This window comes from Lepisosteus platostomus, chromosome 2, assembly GCF_059453375.1.
Source record: "Lepisosteus platostomus isolate fLepPlt1 chromosome 2, fLepPlt1.hap1, whole genome shotgun sequence".
In the NCBI taxonomy this organism is placed as follows: Eukaryota; Metazoa; Chordata; class Actinopteri; order Semionotiformes; family Lepisosteidae; genus Lepisosteus; species Lepisosteus platostomus.
In genome coordinates, this window is record NC_142612.1 from 13,789,285 (window position 1) to 13,809,431 (window position 20,147).

Consider the following 20,147-nt stretch of genomic DNA (forward strand, 5'->3'; position numbering starts at 1 on the left):
ATTCTCAATCCACACTTTGTACGTGCTAAACTTTCTTCTTTTCTCTTTTGAAACCTAGAGGAAAGAACAAGTTTGGCCAAACTTGTCTGGGAATTGTAATTTTCACTGAAAACCACTCACCCATTTCGTATTTGAAATGTCTTTCCAGCAGCAGGATGTAAAAAAAAGCAATGCCACAAAATTGAAACCCTTTCACATTAGATGCATTAAAAATACCTGTTAACTGGTAATTGGCATGATTCGGACTAATTGGGAGTCAGTTGTTGACTTTTTTGAACAGAGTTTTTATGCCAGGGATTTGGAAGTATGTTCCAAAAGTGTCCGAGCTAGGGTTAGGGTTAGTGTTGGAACAACAGCTACACATGTTCTAATGCATTTGCTGGGCTTTCGGATGTGTTTGCAGTGCAGGACAGGTGTTGTTTTGCTGTTTCGTCGAAAAACAATTTTGGCCCAATTTTGCCGTTTTTGCTAAGCCGCGCGCCTGTCAAAAATGGTCGAAAATCAAAATTCTCAATCCACACTTTGTACGTGCTAAACTTTCTTCTTTTCTCTTTTGAAACCTAGAGGAAAGAACAAGTTTGGCCAAACTTGTCTGGGAATTGTAATTTTCACTGAAAACCACTCACCCATTTCGTATTTGAAATGTCTTTCCAGCAGCAGGATGTAAAAAAAAGCAATGCCACAAAATTGAAACCCTTTCACACTAGATGTATTAAAAATACCTGTTAACTGGTAATTGGCATGATTCGGACTAATTGGGAGTCATTTGTGGAATTTTTTTAACACGGTTTTTATAGCAGGGATTTGGAATCATGTTCCAAAAGTGTCCGAGTTAGGGTTAGGGTTAGTGTTGGAACAACAGCTACACATGTTCTAATGCATTTGCTGGGCTTTCGGATGTGTTTGCAGTGCAGGACAGGTGTTGTTTTGCTGTTTCGTTGAAAAACAATTTTGGCCCAATTTTGCCGTTTTTGCTAAGCCGCGCGCCTGTCAAAAATGGTCGAAAATCAAAATTCTCAATCCACACTTTGTACGTGCTAAACTTTCTTCTTTTCTCTTTTGAAACCTAGAGGAAAGAACAAGTTTGGCCAAACTTGACTGGGAATTGTAATTTTCACTGAAAACCACTCACCCATTTCGTATTTGACATGTCTTTCCAGCAGCAGGATGTAAAAAAAAGCAATGCCCCAAAATTGAAACCCTTTGACACTAGATGCATTAAAAATACCTGTTAACTGGTAATTGGCATGATTCGGACTAATTGGGAGTCATTTGTGGAATTTTTTTAACACGGTTTTTATGGCAGGGATTTGGAAGCATGTTCCAAAAGTGTCCGAGCTAGGGTTAGGGTTAGTGTTGGAACAACAGCTACACATGTCCTAATGCATTTGCTGGGCTTTCGGATGTGTTTGCAGTGCAGGACAGGTGTTGTTTTGCTGTTTCGTCGAAAAACAATTTTGGCCCAATTTTGCCGTTTTTGCTAAGCCGCGCGCCTGTCAAAAATGGTCGAAAATCAAAATTCTCAATCCACACTTTGTACGTGCTAAACTTTCTTCTTTTCTCTTTTGAAACCTAGAGGAAAGAACAAGTTTGGCCAAACTTGTCTGGGAATTGTAATTTTCACTGAAAACCACTCACCCATTTCGTATTTGAAATCTCTTTCCAGCAGCAGGATGTAAAAAAAAGCAATGCCACAAAATTGAAACCCTTTGACACTAGATGCATTAAAAATACCTGTTAACTGGTAATTGGCATGATTCGGACTAATTGGGAGTCATTTGTGGAATTTTTTTAACACGGTTTTTATGGCAGGGATTTGGAAGCATGTTCCAAAAGTGTCCGAGCTAGGGTTAGGGTTAGTGTTGGAACAACAGCTACACATGTTCTCATGCATTTGCTGTGCTTTCAGATGTATTTGCAGTGCAGGACAGGTGTTGTTTTGCTGTTTCGTCGAAAAACAATTTTGGCCCAATTTTGCCGTTTTTGCTAAGCCACGCCGCGCCTGTCAAAAATGGTCGAAAATCAAAATTCTCAATCCACACTTTGTATGTGCTAAACTTTCTTCTTTTCTCTTTTGAAACCTAGAGGAAAGAACAAGTTTGGCCAAACTTGACTGGGAATTGTAATTTTCACTGAAAACCACTCACCCATTTCGTATTTGACATGTCTTTCCAGCAGCAGGATGTAAAAAAAAGCAATGCCCCAAAATTGAAACCCTTTGACACTAGATGCATTAAAAATACCTGTTAACTGGTAATTGGCATGATTCGGACTAATTGGGAGTCATTTGTGGAATTTTTTTAACACGGTTTTTATGGCAGGTATTTGGAAGCATGTTCCAAAAGTGTCCGAGCTAGGGTTAGGGTTAGTGTTGGAACAACAGCTACACATGTTCTAATGCATTTGCTGGGCTTTCGGATGTGTTTGCAGTGCAGGACAGGTGTTGTTTTGCTGTTTCGTCGAAAAACAATTTTGGCCCAATTTTGCCGTTTTTGCTAAGCCGCGCGCCTGTCAAAAATGGTCGAAAATCAAAATTCTCAATCCACACTTTGTACGTGCTAAACTTTCTTCTTTTCTCTTTTGAAACCTAGAGGAAACAACAAGTTTGGCCAAACTTGTCTGGGAATTGTAATTTTCACTGAAAACCACTCACCCATTTCGTATTTGAAATGTCTTTCCAGCAGCAGGATGTAAAAAAAAGAAATGCCAGAAAATTGAAACCCTTTCACACTAGATGTATTAAAAATACCTGTTAACTGGTAATTGCCATGATCCGGCCTAGTAGGGAGTCATTTGTTGACCTTTTTGAACACAGCTTTATGGCAGGGATTTGGAATCATGTTCCAAAAGTGTCCGAGCTAGGGTTAGGGTTAGTGTTGGAACAACAGCTACACATGTTCTAATGCATTTGCTGGGCTTTCGGATGTGTTTGCAGTGCAGAACAGGTGTTGTTTTGCTGTTTCGTCGAAAAACAATTTTGGCCCAATTTTGCCGTTTTTGCTAAGCCGCACGCCTGTCAAAAATGGTTGAATATCAAAATTCTCAATCCACACTTTGTACGTGCTAAACTTTCTTCTTTTCTCTTTTGAAACCTAGAGGAAAAAACAAGTTTGGCCAAACTTGTCTGGGAATTGTAATTTTCACTGAAAACCACTCACCCATTTCGTATTTGAAATGTCTTTCCAGCAGCAGGATGTAAAAAAAAGCAATGCCACAAAATTGAAACCCTTTCACACTAGATGTATTAAAAATACCTGTTAACTGGTAATTGGCATGATTCGGACTAATTGGGAGTCATTTGTGGAATTTTTTTAACACGGTTTTTATGGCAGGAATTTGGAAGCATGTTCCAAAAGTGTCCGAGCTAGGGTTAGGGTTAGTGTTGGAACAACAGCTACACATGTTCTCATGCATTTGCTGGGCTCTCGGATGTGTTTGCAGTGCAGGACAGGTGTTGTTTTGCTGTTTCGTTGAAAAACAATTTTGGCCCAATTTTGCCGTTTTTGCTAAGCCGCGCGCGCCTGTCAAAAATGGTCGAAAATCAAAATTCTCAATCCACACTTTGTACGTGCTAAACTTTCTTCTTTTCTCTTTTGAAACCTAGAGGAAAGAACAAGTTTGGCCAAACTTGTCTGGGAATTGTAATTTTCACTGAAAACCACTCACCCATTTCGTATTTGAAATGTCTTTCCAGCAGCAGGATGTAAAAAAAAGCAATGCCACAAAATTGAAACCCTTTCACACTAGATGCATTAAAAATACCTGTTAACTGGTAATTGGCATGATTCGGACTAATTGGGAGTCATTTGTTGACTTTTTTGAACAGAGTTTTTATGCCAGGGATTTGGAAGTATGTTCCAAAAGTGTCCGAGCTAGGGTTAGGGTTAGTGTTGGAACAACAGCTACACATGTTCTCATGCATTTGCTGGGCTTTCGGATGTGTTTGCAGTGCAGGACAGGTGTTGTTTTGCTGTTTCGTCGAAAAACAATTTTGGCCCAATTTTGCCGTTTTTGCTAAGCCGCGCGCCTGTCAAAAATGGTCGAAAATCAAAATTCTCAATCCACACTTTGTACGTGCTAAACTTTCTTCTTTTCTCTTTTGAAACCTAGAGGAAAGAACAAGTTTGGCCAAACTTGTCTGGGAATTGTAATTTTCACTGAAAACCACTCACCCATTTCGTATTTGAAATGTCTTTCCAGCAGCAGGATTTAAAAAAAAGAAATGCCAGAAAATTGAAACCCTTTCACACTAGATGTATTAAAAGTACCTGTTAACTGGTAATTGGCATGATTCGGCCTAGTAGGGAGTCATTTGTTGACTTTTTTGAACACAGCTTTATGGCAGGGATTTGGAATCATGTTCCAAAAGTGTCCGAGCTAGGGTTAGGGTTAGTGTTGGAACAACAGCTACACATGTTCTCATGCATTTGCTGGGCTTTCGGATGTGTTTGCAGTGCAGGACAGGTGTTGTTTTGCTGTTTCGTCGAAAAACATTTTTGGCCCAATTTTGCCGTTTTTGCTAAGCCGCGCGCCTGTCAAAAATGGTCGAAAATCAAAATTCTCAATCCACACTTTGTACGTGCTAAACTTTCTTCTTTTCTCTTTTGAAACCTAGAGGAAAGAACAAGTTTGGCCAAACTTGTCTGGGAATTGTAATTTTCACTGAAAACCACTCACCCATTTCGTATTTGAAATGTCTTTCCAGCAGCAGGATGTAAAAAAAAGCAATGCCACAAAATTGAAACCCTTTCACACTAGATGCATTAAAAATACCTGTTAACTGGTAATTGGCATGATTCGGACTAATTGGGAGTCATTTGTTGACTTTTTTGAACAGAGTTTTTATGCCAGGGATTTGGAAGTATGTTCCAAAAGTGTCCGAGCTAGGGTTAGGGTTAGTGTTGGAACAACAGCTACACATGTTCTAATGCATTTGCTGGGCTTTCGGATGTGTTTGCAGTGCAGGACAGGTGTTGTTTTGCTGTTTCATCGAAAAACAATTTTGGCCCAATTTTGCCGTTTTTGCTAAGCCGCGCGCCTGTCAAAAATGGTCGATAATCAAAATTCTCAATCCACACTTTGTACGTGCTAAACTTTCTTCTTTTCTCTTTTGAAACCTAGAGGAAAGAACAAGTTTGGCCAAACTTGTCTGGGAATTGTAATTTTCACTGAAAACCACTCACCCATTTCGTATTTGAAATGTCTTTCCAGCAGCAGGATGTAAAAAAAAGCAATGCCACAAAATTGAAACCCTTTCACATTAGATGCATTAAAAATACCTGTTAACTGGTAATTGGCATGATTCGGACTAATTGGGAGTCAGTTGTTGACTTTTTTGAACAGAGTTTTTATGCCAGGGATTTGGAAGTATGTTCCAAAAGTGTCCGAGCTAGGGTTAGGGTTAGTGTTGGAACAACAGCTACACATGTTCTAATGCATTTGCTGGGCTTTCGGATGTGTTTGCAGTGCAGGACAGGTGTTGTTTTGCTGTTTCGTCGAAAAACAATTTTGGCCCAATTTTGCCGTTTTTGCTAAGCCGCGCGCCTGTCAAAAATGGTCGAAAATCAAAATTCTCAATCCACACTTTGTACGTGCTAAACTTTCTTCTTTTCTCTTTTGAAACCTAGAGGAAAGAACAAGTTTGGCCAAACTTGTCTGGGAATTGTAATTTTCACTGAGAACCACTCACCCATTTCGTATTTGAAATGTCTTTCCAGCAGCAGGATGTAAAAAAAAGCAATGCCACAAAATTGAAACCCTTTCACACTAGATGTATTAAAAATACCTGTTAACTGGTAATTGGCATGATTCGGACTAATTGGGAGTCATTTGTTGACTTTTTTGAACAGAGTTTTTATGCCAGGGATTTGGAAGTATGTTCCAAAAGTGTCCGAGCTAGGGTTAGGGTTAGTGTTGGAACAACAGCTACACATGTTCTAATGCATTTGCTGGGCTTTCGGATGTGTTTGCAGTGCAGGACAGGTGTTGTTTTGCTGTTTCGTTGAAAAACAATTTTGGCCCAATTTTGCCGTTTTTGCTAAGCCGCGCGCCTGTCAAAAATGGTCGAAAATCAAAATTCTCAATCCACACTTTGTACGTGCTAAACTTTCTTCTTTTCTCTTTTGAAACCTAGAGGAAAGAACAAGTTTGGCCAAACTTGTCTGGGAATTGTAATTTTCACTGAGAACCACTCACCCATTTCGTATTTGAAATGTCTTTCCAGCAGCAGGATGTAAAAAAAAGCAATGCCACAAAATTGAAACCCTTTCACACTAGATGTATTAAAAATACCTGTTAACTGGTAATTGGCATGATTCGGACTAATTGGGAGTCATTTGTGGAATTTTTTTAACACGGTTTTTATGGCAGGGATTTGGAATCATGTTCCAAAAGTGTCCGAGCTAGGGTTAGGGTTAGTGTTGGAACAACAGCTACACATGTTCTCATGCATTTGCTGGGCTTTCGGATGTGTTTGCAGTGCAGGACAGGTGTTGTTTTGCTGTTTCGTCGAAAAACATTTTTGGCCCAATTTTGCCGTTTTTGCTAAGCCGCGCGCCTGTCAAAAATGGTCGAAAATCAAAATTCTCAATCCACACTTTGTACGTGCTAAACTTTCTTCTTTTCTCTTTTGAAACCTAGAGGAAAGAACAAGTTTGGCCAAACTTGTCTGGGAATTGTAATTTTCACTGAAAACCACTCACCCATTTCGTATTTGAAATGTCTTTCCAGCAGCAGGATGTAAAAAAAAGCAATGCCACAAAATTGAAACCCGTTGACACTAGATGCATTAAAAATACCTGTTAACTGGTAATTGGCATGATTCGGACTAATTGGGAGTCATTTGTCGACTTTTTTGAACACAGTTTTTATGCCAGGGATTTGGAAGTATGTTCCAAAAGTGTCCAAGCTAGGGTTAGGGTTAGTGTTGGAACAACAGCTACACATGTTCTAATGCATTTGCTGGGCTTTCGGATGTGTTTGCAGTGCAGGACAGGTGTTGTTTTGCTGTTTCGTCGAAAAACAATTTTGGCCCAATTTTGCCGTTTTTGCTAAGCCGCGCGCCTGTCAAAAATGGTCGAAAATCAAAATTCTCAATCCACACTTTGTACGTGCTAAACTTTCTTCTTTTCTCTTTTGAAACCTAGAGGAAAGAACAAGTTTGGCCAAACTTGTCTGGGAATTGTAATTTTCACTGTAGACCACTCACCCATTTCGTATTTGAAATGTCTTTCCAGCAGCAGGATGTATAAAAAAGCAATGCCACAAAATTGAAACCCTTTGACACTAGATGCATTAAAAATACCTGTTAACTGGTAATTGGCATGATTCGGACTAATTGGGAGTCATTTGTGGAATTTTTTTAACACGGTTTTTATGGCAGGGTTTTGGAAGCATATTCCAAAAGTGTCCGAGCTAGGGTTAAGGTTAGTGTTGGAACAACAGCTACACATGTTCTAATGCATTTGCTGGGCTTTTGGATGTGTTTGCAGTGCAGGACAGGTGTTGTTTTGCTGTTTCGTCGAAAAACAATTTTGGCCCAATTTTGCCGTTTTTGCTAAGCCGCGCGCCTGTCAAAAATGGTCGAAAATCAAAATTCTCAATCCACACTTTGTACGTGCTAAACTTTCTTCTTTTCTCTTTTGAAACCTAGAGGAAAGAACAAGTTTGGCCAAACTTGTCTGGGAATTGTAATTTTCACTGAAAACCACTCACCCATTTCGTATTTGAAATGTCTTTCCAGCAGCAGGATGTAAGAAAAAGCAATGCCACAAAATTGAAACCCTTTCACACTAGATGTATTAAAAATACCTGTTAACTGGTAATTGGCATGATTCGGACTAATTGGGAGTCATTTGTGGAATTTTTTTAACACGGTTTTTATGGCAGGGATTTGGAATCATGTTCCAAAAGTGTCCGAGCTAGGGTTAGGGTTAGTGTTGGAACAACAGCTACACATGTTCTAATGCATTTGCTGGGCTTTCGGATGTGTTTGCAGTGCAGGACAGGTGTTGTTTTGCTGTTTCGTCGATAAACAATTTTGGCCCAATTTTGCCGTTTTTGCTAAGCCGCGCGCCTGTCAAAAATGGTCGAAAATCAAAATTCTCAATCCACACTTTGTACGTGCTAAACTTTCTTCTTTTCTCTTTTGAAACCTAGAGGAAAGAACAAGTTTGGCCAAACTTGTCTGGGAATTGTAATTTTCACTGAGAACCACTCACCCATTTCGTATTTGAAATGTCTTTCCAGCAGCAGGATGTAAAAAAAAGCAATGCCACAAAATTGAAACCCTTTCACACTAGATGTATTAAAAATACCTGTTAACTGGTAATTGGCATGATTCGGACTAATTGGGAGTCATTTGTTGACTTTTTTGAACAGAGTTTTTATGCCAGGGATTTGGAAGTATGTTCCAAAAGTGTCCGAGCTAGGGTTAGGGTTAGTGTTGGAACAACAGCTACACATGTTCTAATGCATTTGCTGGGCTTTCGGATGTATTTGCAGTGCAGGACAGGTGTTGTTTTGCTGTTTCGTCGAAAAACAATTTTTGCCCAATTTTGCCTTTTTTGCTAAGCCGCGCGCCTGTCAAAAATGGTCGAAAATCAAAATTCTCAATCCACACTTTGTACGTGCTAAACTTTCTTCTTTTCTCTTTTTAAACCTAGAGGAAAGAACAAGTTTGGCCAAACTTGTCTGGGAATTGTAATTTTCACTGTAGACCACTCACCCATTTCGTATTTGAAATGTCTTTCCAGCAGCAGGATGTAAAAAAAAGCAATGCCACAAAATTGAAACCCTTTCACACTAGATGTATTAAAAATACCTGTTAACTGGTAATTGGCATGATTCGGCCTAGTAGGGAGTCATTTGTTGACCTTTTTGAACACAGCTTTATGGCAGGGATTTGGAATCATGTTCCAAAAGTGTCCGAGCTACGGTTAGGGTTAGTGTTGGAACAACAGCTACACATGATCTCATGCATTTGCTGTGCTTTCTGATGTATTTGCAGTGCAGGACAGGTGTTGTTTTGCTGTTTCGTCGAAAAACAATTTTGGCCCAATTTTGCCGTTTTTGCTAAGCCGCGCGCCTGTCAAAAATGGTCGAAAATCAAAATTCTCAATCCACACTTTGTACGTGCTAAACTTTCTTCTTTTCTCTTTTGAAACCTAGAGGAAAGAAAAAGTTTGGCCAAACTTGTCTGGGAATTGTAATTTTCACTGAAAACCACTCACCCATTTCGTATTTGAAATGTCTTTCCAGCAGCAGGATGTAAAAAAAAGAAATGCCAGAAAATTGAAACCCTTTCACACTAGATGTATTAAAAATACCTGTTAACTGGTAATTGCCATGATCCGGCCTAGTAGGGAGTCATTTGTTGACCTTTTTGAACACAGCTTTATGGCAGGGATTTGGAATCATGTTCCAAAAGTGTCCGAGCTAGGGTTAGGGTTAGTGTTGGAACAACAGCTACACATGTTCTAATGCATTTGCTGGGCTTTCGGATGTGTTTGCAGTGCAGAACAGGTGTTGTTTTGCTGTTTCGTCGAAAAACAATTTTGGCCCAATTTTGCCGTTTTTGCTAAGCCGCGCGCCTGTCAAAAATGGTTGAAAATCAAAATACTCAATCCACACTTTGTACGTGCTAAACTTTCTTCTTTTCTCTTTTGAAACCTAGAGGAAAGAACAAGTTTGGCCAAACTTGTCTGGGAATTGTAATTTTCACTGAAAACCACTCACCCATTTCGTATTTGAAATGTCTTTCCAGCAGCAGGATGTAAAAAAAAGCAATGCCACAAAATTGAAACCCTTTCACACTAGATGTATTAAAAATACCTGTTAACTGGTAATTGGCATGATTCGGACTAATTGGGAGTCATTTGTGGAATTTTTTTAACACGGTTTTTATGGCAGGAATTTGGAAGCATGTTCCAAAAGTGTCCGAGCTAGGGTTAGGGTTAGTGTTGGAACAACAGCTACACATGTTCTCATGCATTTGCTGGGCTTTCGGATGTGTTTGCAGTGCAGGACAGGTGTTGTTTTGCTGTTTCGTCGAAAAACAATTTTGGCCCAATTTTGCCGTTTTTGCTAAGCCGCGCGCCTGTCAAAAATGGTCGAAAATCAAAATTCTCAATCCACACTTTGTACGTGCTAAACTTTCTTCTTTTCTCTTTTGAAACCTAGAGGAAAGAACAAGTTTGGCCAAACTTGTCTGGGAATTGTAATTTTCACTGAAAACCACTCACCCATTTCGTATTTGAAATGTCTTTCCAGCAGCAGGATGTAAAAAAAAGCAATGCCACAAAATTGAAACCCTTTCACACTAGATGTATTAAAAATACCTGTTAACTGGTAATTGGCATGATTCGGACTAATTGGGAGTCATTTGTGGAATTTTTTTAACACGGTTTTTATGGCAGGGATTTGGAATCATGTTCCAAAAGTGTCCGAGCTAGGGTTAGGGTTAGTGTTGGAACAACAGCTACACATGTTCTAATGCATTTGCTGGGCTTTCGGATGTGTTTGCAGTGCAGGACAGGTGTTGTTTTGCTGTTTCGTTGAAAAACATTTTTGGCCCAATTTTGCCGTTTTTGCTAAGCCGCGCGCCTGTCAAAAATGGTCGAAAATCAAAATTCTCAATCCACACTTTGTACGTGCTAAACTTTCTTCTTTTCTCTTTTGAAACCTAGAGGAAAGAACAAGTTTGGCCAAACTTGTCTGGGAATTGTAATTTTCACTGAAAACCACTCACCCATTTCGTATTTGAAATGTCTTTCCAGCAGCAGGATGTAAGAAAAAGCAATGCCACAAAATTGAAACCCTTTCACACTAGATGTATTAAAAATACCTGTTAACTGGTAATTGGCATGATTCGGACTAATTGGGAGTCATTTGTGGAATTTTTTTAACACGGTTTTTATGGCAGGGATTTGGAATCATGTTCCAAAAGTGTCCGAGCTAGGGTTAGGGTTAGTGTTGGAACAACAGCTACACATGTTCTCATGCATTTGCTGTGCTTTCTGATGTGTTTGCAGTGCAGGACAGGTGTTGTTTTGCTGTTTCGTCGAAAAACATTTTTGGCCCAATTTTGCCGTTTTTGCTAAGCCGCGCGCCTGTCAAAAATGGTCGAAAATCAAAATTCTCAATCCACACTTTGTACGTGCTAAACTTTCTTCTTTTCTCTTTTGAAACCTAGAGGAAAGAACAAGTTTGGCCAAACTTGTCTGGGAATTGTAATTTTCACTGAAAACCACTCACCCATTTCGTATTTGAAATGTCTTTCCAGCAGCAGGATGTAAAAAAAAGAAATGCCAGAAAATTGAATCCCTTTCACACTAGATGTATTAAAAGTACCTGTTAACTGGTAATTGGCATGATTCGGCCTACTAGGGAGTCATTTGTTGACTTTTTTGAACACAGCTTTATGGCAGGGATTTGGAATCATGTTCCAAAAGTGTCCGAGCTAGGGTTAGGGTTAGTGTTGGAACAACAGCTACACATGTTCTAATGCATTTGCTGGGCTTTCGGTTGTGTTTGCAGTGCAGGACAGGTGTTGTTTTGCTGTTTCGTCGAAAAACAATTTTGGCCCAATTTTGCCGTTTTTGCTAAGCCGCGCGCCTGTCTAAAATGGTCGAAATCAAAATTCTCAATCCACACTTTGTACGTGCTAAACTTTCTTCTTTTCTCTTTTGAAACCTAGAGGAAAGAACAAGTTTGGCCAAACTTGTCTGGGAATTGTAATTTTCACTGAAAACCACTCACCCATTTCGTATTTGAAATGTCTTTCCAGCAGCAGGATGTAAAAAAAAGCAATGCCACAAAATTGAAACCCTTTCACACTAGATGTATTAAAAATACCTGTTAACTGGTAATTGCCATGATTCGGCCTAGTAGGGAGTCATTTGTTGACCTTTTTGAACACAGCTTTATGGCAGGGATTTGGAATCATGTTCCAAAAGTGTCCGAGCTAGGGTTAGGGTTAGTGTTGGAACAACAGCTACACATGTTTTCATGCATTTGCTGTGCTTTCTGATGTGTTTGCAGTGCAGGACAGGTGTTGTTTTGCTGTTTCGTCGAAAAACAATTTTGGCCCAATTTTGCCGTTTTTGCTAAGCCGCGCGCCTGTCAAAAATGGTTGAAAATCAAAATACTCAATCCACACTTTGTACGTGCTAAACTTTCTTCTTTTCTCTTTTGAAACCTAGAGGAAAGAACAAGTTTGGCCAAACTTGTCTGGGAATTGTAATTTTCACTGAGAACCACTCACCCATTTCGTATTTGAAATGTCTTTCCAGCAGCAGGATGTAAAAAAAAGCAATGCCACAAAATTGAAACCCTTTCACACTAGATGTATTAAAAATACCTGTTAACTGGTAATTGGCATGATTCGGACTAATTGGGAGTCATTTGTTGACTTTTTTGAACACAGCTTTATGGCAGGGATTTGGAATCATGTTCCAAAAGTGTCCGAGCTAGGGTTAGGGTTAGTGTTGGAACAACAGCTACACATGTTCTCATGCATTTGCTGGGCTTTCGGATGTGTTTGCAGTGCAGGACAGGTGTTGTTTTGCTGTTTCGTCGAAAAACATTTTTGGCCCAATTTTTCCGTTTTTGCTAAGCCGCGCGCCTGTCAAAAATGGTCGAAAATCAAAATTCTCAATCCACACTTTGTACGTGCTAAACTTTCTTCTTTTCTCTTTTGAAACCTAGAGGAAAGAACAAGTTTGGCCAAACTTGTCTGGGAATTGTAATTTTCACTGAAAACCACTCACCCATTTCGTATTTGAAATGTCTTTCCAGCAGCAGCATGTAAAAAAAAGCAATGCCACAAAATTGAAACCCGTTGACACTAGATGCATTAAAAATACCTGTTAACTGGTAATTGGCATGATTCGGACTAATTGGGAGTCATTTGTCGACTTTTTTGAACACAGTTTTTATGCCAGGGATTTGGAAGCATGTTCCAAAAGTGTCCGAGCTAGGGTTAGGGTTAGTGTTGGAACAACAGCTACACATGTTCTAATGCATTTGCTGGGCTTTCGGTTGTGTTTGCAGTGCAGGACAGGTGTTGTTTTGCTGTTTCGTCGAAAAACAATTTTGGCCCAATTTTGCCGTTTTTGCTAAGCCGCGCGCCTGTCTAAAATGGTCGAAATCAAAATTCTCAATCCACACTTTGTACGTGCTAAACTTTCTTCTTTTCTCTTTTGAAACCTAGAGGAAAGAACAAGTTTGGCCAAACTTGTCTGGGAATTGTAATTTTCACTGAAAACCACTCACCCATTTCGTATTTGAAATGTCTTTCCAGCAGCAGGATGTAAAAAAAAGCAATGCCACAAAATTGAAACCCTTTCACACTAGATGTATTAAAAATACCTGTTAACTGGTAATTGGCATGATTCGGACTAATTGGGAGTCATTTGTGGAATTTTTTTAACACGGTTTTTATGGCAGGGTTTTGGAAGCATGTTCCAAAAGTGTCCGAGCTAGGGTTAAGGTTAGTGTTGGAACAACAGCTACACATGTTCTAATGCATTTGCTGGGCTTTCGGATGTGTTTGCAGTGCAGGACAGGTGTTGTTTTGCTGTTTCGTTGGAAAACAATTTTGGCCCAATTTTGCCGTTTTTGCTAAGCCGCGCGCCTGTCAAAAATGGTCGAAAATCAAACTTCTCAATCCACACTTTGTACGTGCTAAACTTTCTTCTTTTCTCTTTTGGAACCTAGAGGAAAGAACAAGTTTAGCCAAACTCTTCTGGGAAGTGTAATTTTCACTGAAAACCACTCACCCATTTCGTATTTGAAATGTCTTTCCAGCAGCAGGATGTAAAAAAAAGGAATGCCACAAAATTGAAACCCGTTGACACTAGATGCATTAAAAATACCTGTTAACTGGTAATTGGCATGATTCGGACAAATTGGGAGTCATTTGTCGACTTTTTTGAACAAAGTTTTTATGCCAGGGATTTGGAAGTATGTTCCAAAAGTGTCCGAGCTAGGGTTAGGGTTAGTGTTGGAACAACAGCTACACGTTCTAATGCATTTGCTGGGCTTTCGGATGTGTTTGCAGTGCAGGACAGGTGTTGTTTTGCTGTTTCGTCGAAAAACAATTTTGGCCCAATTTTGCCGTTTTTGCTAAGCCGCGCGCCTGTCAAAAATGGTCGATAATCAAAATTCTCAATCCACACTTTGTACGTGCTAAACTTTCTTCTTTTCTCTTTTGAAACCTAGAGGAAAGAACAAGTTTGGCCAAACTTGTCTGGGAATTGTAATTTTCACTGAAAACCACTCACCCATTTCGTATTTGAAATGTCTTTCCAGCAGCAGGATGTAAAAAAAAGCAATGCCACAAAATTGAAACCCTTTCACATTAGATGCATTAAAAATACCTGTTAACTGGTAATTGGCATGATTCGGACTAATTGGGAGTCAGTTGTTGACTTTTTTGAACAGAGTTTTTATGCCAGGGATTTGGAAGTATGTTCCAAAAGTGTCCGAGCTAGGGTTAGGGTTAGTGTTGGAACAACAGCTACACATGTTCTAATGCATTTGCTGGGCTTTCGGATGTGTTTGCAGTGCAGGACAGGTGTTGTTTTGCTGTTTCGTCGAAAAACAATTTTGGCCCAATTTTGCCGTTTTTGCTAAGCCGCGCGCCTGTCAAAAATGGTCGAAAATCAAAATTCTCAATCCACACTTTGTACGTGCTAAACTTTCTTCTTTTCTCTTTTGAAACCTAGAGGAAAGAACAAGTTTGGCCAAACTTGTCTGGGAATTGTAATTTTCACTGAGAACCACTCACCCATTTCGTATTTGAAATGTCTTTCCAGCAGCAGGATGTAAAAAAAAGCAATGCCACAAAATTGAAACCCTTTCACACTAGATGTATTAAAAATACCTGTTAACTGGTAATTGGCATGATTCGGACTAATTGGGAGTCATTTGTGGAATTTTTTTAACACGGTTTTTATGGCAGGGTTTTGGAAGCATGTTCCAAAAGTGTCCGAGCTAGGGTTAAGGTTAGTGTTGGAACAACAGCTACACATGTTCTAATGCATTTGCTGGGCTTTCGGATGTGTTTGCAGTGCAGGACAGGTGTTGTTTTGCTGTTTCGTTGGAAAACAATTTTGGCCCAATTTTGCCGTTTTTGCTAAGCCGCGCGCCTGTCAAAAATGGTCGAAAATCAAACTTCTCAATCCACACTTTGTACGTGCTAAACTTTCTTCTTTTCTCTTTTGGAACCTAGAGGAAAGAACAAGTTTAGCCAAACTCTTCTGGGAAGTGTAATTTTCACTGAAAACCACTCACCCATTTCGTATTTGAAATGTCTTTCCAGCAGCAGGATGTAAAAAAAAGGAATGCCACAAAATTGAAACCCGTTGACACTAGATGCATTAAAAATACCTGTTAACTGGTAATTGGCATGATTCGGACAAATTGGGAGTCATTTGTCGACTTTTTTGAACAAAGTTTTTATGCCAGGGATTTGGAAGTATGTTCCAAAAGTGTCCGAGCTAGGGTTAGGGTTAGTGTTGGAACAACAGCTACACGTTCTAATGCATTTGCTGGGCTTTCGGATGTGTTTGCAGTGCAGGACAGGTGTTGTTTTGCTGTTTCGTCGAAAAACAATTTTGGCCCAATTTTGCCGTTTTTGCTAAGCCGCGCGCCTGTCAAAAATGGTCGATAATCAAAATTCTCAATCCACACTTTGTACGTGCTAAACTTTCTTCTTTTCTCTTTTGAAACCTAGAGGAAAGAACAAGTTTGGCCAAACTTGTCTGGGAATTGTAATTTTCACTGAAAACCACTCACCCATTTCGTATTTGAAATGTCTTTCCAGCAGCAGGATGTAAAAAAAAGCAATGCCACAAAATTGAAACCCTTTCACATTAGATGCATTAAAAATACCTGTTAACTGGTAATTGGCATGATTCGGACTAATTGGGAGTCAGTTGTTGACTTTTTTGAACAGAGTTTTTATGCCAGGGATTTGGAAGTATGTTCCAAAAGTGTCCGAGCTAGGGTTAGGGTTAGTGTTGGAACAACAGCTACACATGTTCTAATGCATTTGCTGGGCTTTCGGATGTGTTTGCAGTGCAGGACAGGTGTTGTTTTGCTGTTTCGTCGAAAAACAATTTTGGCCCAATTTTGCCGTTTTTGCTAAGCCGCGCGCCTGTCAAAAATGGTCGAAAATCAAAATTCTCAATCCACACTTTGTACGTGCTAAACTTTCTTCTTTTCTCTTTTGAAACCTAGAGGAAAGAACAAGTTTGGCCAAACTTGTCTGGGAATTGTAATTTTCACTGAGAACCACTCACCCATTTCGTATTTGAAATGTCTTTCCAGCAGCAGGATGTAAAAAAAAGCAATGCCACAAAATTGAAACCCTTTCACACTAGATGTATTAAAAATACCTGTTAACTGGTAATTGGCATGATTCGGACTAATTGGGAGTCATTTGTGGAATTTTTTTAACACGGTTTTTATGGCAGGGATTTGGAATCATGTTCCAAAAGTGTCCGAGCTAGGGTTAGGGTTAGTGTTGGAACAACAGCTACACATGTTCTAATGCATTTGCTGGGCTTTCGGATGTGTTTGCAGTGCAGGACAGGTGTTGTTTTGCTGTTTCGTTGAAAAACAATTTTGGCCCAATTTTGCCGTTTTTGCTAAGCCGCGCCTGTCAAAAATGGTCGAAAATCAAAATTCTCAATCCACACTTTGTACGTGCTAAACTTTCTTCTTTTCTCTTTTGAAACCTAGAGGAAAGAACAAGTTTGGCCAAACTTGTCTGGGAATTGTAATTTTCACTGAAAACCACTCACCCATTTCGTATTTGAAATGTCTTTCCAGCAGCAGGATGTAAAAAAAAGCAATGCCACAAAATTGAAACCCGTTGACACTAGATGCATTAAAAATACCTGTTAACTGGTAATTGGCATGATTCGGACTAATTGGGAGTCATTTGTCGACTTTTTTTAACACAGTTTTTATGCCAGGGATTTGGAAGTATGTTCCAAAAGTGTCCGAGCTAGGGTTAGGGTTAGTGTTGGAACAACAGCTACACATGTTCTAATGCATTTGCTGGGCTTTCGGATGTATTTGCAGTGCAGGACAGGTGTTGTTTTGCTGTTTCGTCGAAAAACAATTTTTGCCCAATTTTGCCGTTTTTGCTAAGCCGCGCGCCTGTCAAAAATGGTCGAAAATCAAAATTCTCAATCCACACTTTGTACGTGCTAAACTTTCTTCTTTTCTCTTTTGAAACCTAGAGGAAAGAACAAGTTTGGCCAAACTTGTCTGGGAATTGTAATTTTCACTGTAGACCACTCACCCATTTCGTATTTGAAATGTCTTTCCAGCAGCAGGATGTAAAGAAAAGCAATGCCACAAAATTGAAACCGTTTCACACTAGATGTATTAAAAATACCTGTTACCTGGTAATTGGCATGATTCGGCCTAGTAGGGAGTCATTTGTTGACTTTTTTGAACACAGCTTTACGGCAGGGATTTGGAATCATGTTCCAAAAGTGTCCGAGCTAGGGTTAGGGTTAGTGTTGGAACAACAGCTACACATGTTCTAATGCATTTGCTGGGCTTTCGGATGTGTTTGCAGTGCAGGACAGGTGTTGTTTTGCTGTTTCGTCGAAAAACAATTTTGGCCCAATTTTGCCGTTTTTGCTAAGCCGCGCGCCTGTCAAAAATAGTCGAAAATCAAAATTCTCAATCCACACTTTGTACGTGCTAAACTTTCTTCTTTTCTCTTTTGAAACCTAGAGGAAAGAAAAAGTTTGGCCAAACTTGTCTGGGAATTGTAATTTTCACTGAAAACCACTCACCCATTTCGTATTTGAAATGTCTTTCCAGCAGCAGGATGTAAAAAAAAGAAATGCCAGAAAATTGAAACCCTTTCACACTAGATGTATTAAAAATACCTGTTAACTGGTAATTGCCATGATCCGGCCTAGTAGGGAGTCATTTGTTGACCTTTTTGAACACAGCTTTATGGCAGGGATTTGGAATCATGTTCCAAAAGTGTCCGAGCTAGGGTTAGGGTTAGTGTTGGAACAACAGCTACACATGTTCTCATGCATTTGCTGGGCTTTCGGATGTGTTTGCAGTGCAGGACAGGTGTTGTTTTGCTGTTTCGTCGAAAAACAATTTTGGCCCAATTTTGCCGTTTTTGCTAAGCCGCGCGCCTGTCAAAAATGGTCGAAAATCAAAATTCTCAATCCACACTTTGTACGTGCTAAACTTTCTTCTTTTCTCTTTTGAAACCTAGAGGAAAGAACAAGTTTGGCCAAACTTGTCTGGGAATTGTAATTTTCACTGAAAACCACTCACCCATTTCGTATTTGAAATGTCTTTCCAGCAGCAGGATGTAAAAAAAAGCAATGCCACAAAATTGAAACCCTTTCACACTAGATGTATTAAAAATACCTGTTAACTGGTAATTGGCATGATTCGGACTAATTGGGAGTCATTTGTGGAATTTTTTTAACACGGTTTTTATGGCAGGGATTTGGAATCATGTTCCAAAAGTGTCCGAGCTAGGGTTAGGGTTAGTGTTGGAACAACAGCTACACATGTTCTAATGCATTTGCTGGGCTTTCGGATGTGTTTGCAGTGCAGGACAGGTGTTGTTTTGCTGTTTCGTTGAAAAACAATTTTGGCCCAATTTTGCCGTTTTTGCTAAGCCGCACGCCTGTCAAAAATGGTCGAAAATCAAAATTCTCAATCCACACTTTGTACGTGCTAAACTTTCTTCTTTTCTCTTTTGAAACCTAGAGGAAAGAACAAGTTTGGCCAAACTTGTCTGGGAATTGTAATTTTCACTGAAAACCACTCACCCATTTCGTATTTGAAATGTCTTTCCAGCAGCAGGATGTAAGAAAAAGCAATGCCACAAAATTGAAACCCTTTCACACTAGATGTATTAAAAATACCTGTTAACTGGTAATTGGCATGATTCGGACTAATTGGGAGTCATTTGTGGAATTTTTTTAACACGGTTTTTATGCCAGGGATTTGGAAGTATGTTCCAAAAGTGTCCGAGCTAGGGTTAGGGTTAGTGTTGGAACAACAGCTACACATGTTCTAATGCATTTGCTGGGCTTTCGGATGTGTTTGCAGTGCAGGACAGGTGTTGTTTTGCTGTTTCGTCGAAAAACAATTTTGGCCCAATTTTGCCGTTTTTGCTAAGCCGCGCGCCTGTCAAAAATGGTCGAAAATCAAAATTCTCAATCCACACTTTGTACGTGCTAAACTTTCTTCTTTTCTCTTTTGAAACCTAGAGGAAAGAACAAGTTTGGCCAAACTTGTCTGGGAATTGTAATTTTCACTGAAAACCACTCACCCATTTCGTATTTGAAATGTCTTTCCAGCAGCAGGATGTAAAAAAAAGAAATGCCAGAAAATTGAATACCTTTCACACTAGATGTATTAAAAGTACCTGTTAACTGGTAATTGGCATGATTCGGCCTAGTAGGGAGTCATTTGTTGACTTTTTTGAACACAGCTTTATGGCAGGGATTTGGAATCATGTTCCAAAAGTGTCCGAGCTAGGGTTAGGGTTAGTGTTGGAACAACAGCTACACATGTTCTCATGCATTTGCTGGGCTTTCAGATGTGTTTGCAGTGCAGGACAGGTGTTGTTTTGCTGTTTCGTCGAAAAACAATTTTGGCCCAATTTTGCCGTTTTTGCTAAGCCGCGCGCCTGTCAAAAATGGTTGAAAATCAAAATACTCAATCCACACTTTGTACGTGCTAAACTTTCTTCTTTTCTCTTTTGAAACCTAGAGGAAAGAACAAGTTTGGCCAAACTTGTCTGGGAATTGTAATTTTCACTGAAAACCACTCACCCATTTCGTATTTGAAATGTCTTTCCAGCAGCAGGATGTAAAAAAAAGCAATGCCACAAAATTGAAACCCTTTCACAGTAGATGTATTAAAAATACCTGTTAACTGGTAATTGGCATGATTCTGACTAATTGGGAGTCATTTGTGGAATTTTTTTAACACGGTTTTTATGGCAGGGATTTGGAATCATGTTCCAAAAGTGTCCGAGCTAGGGTTAGGGTTAGTGTTGGAACAACAGCTACACATGTTCTAATGCATTTGCTGGGCTTTCGGATGTGTTTGCAGTGCAGGACAGGTGTTGTTTTGCT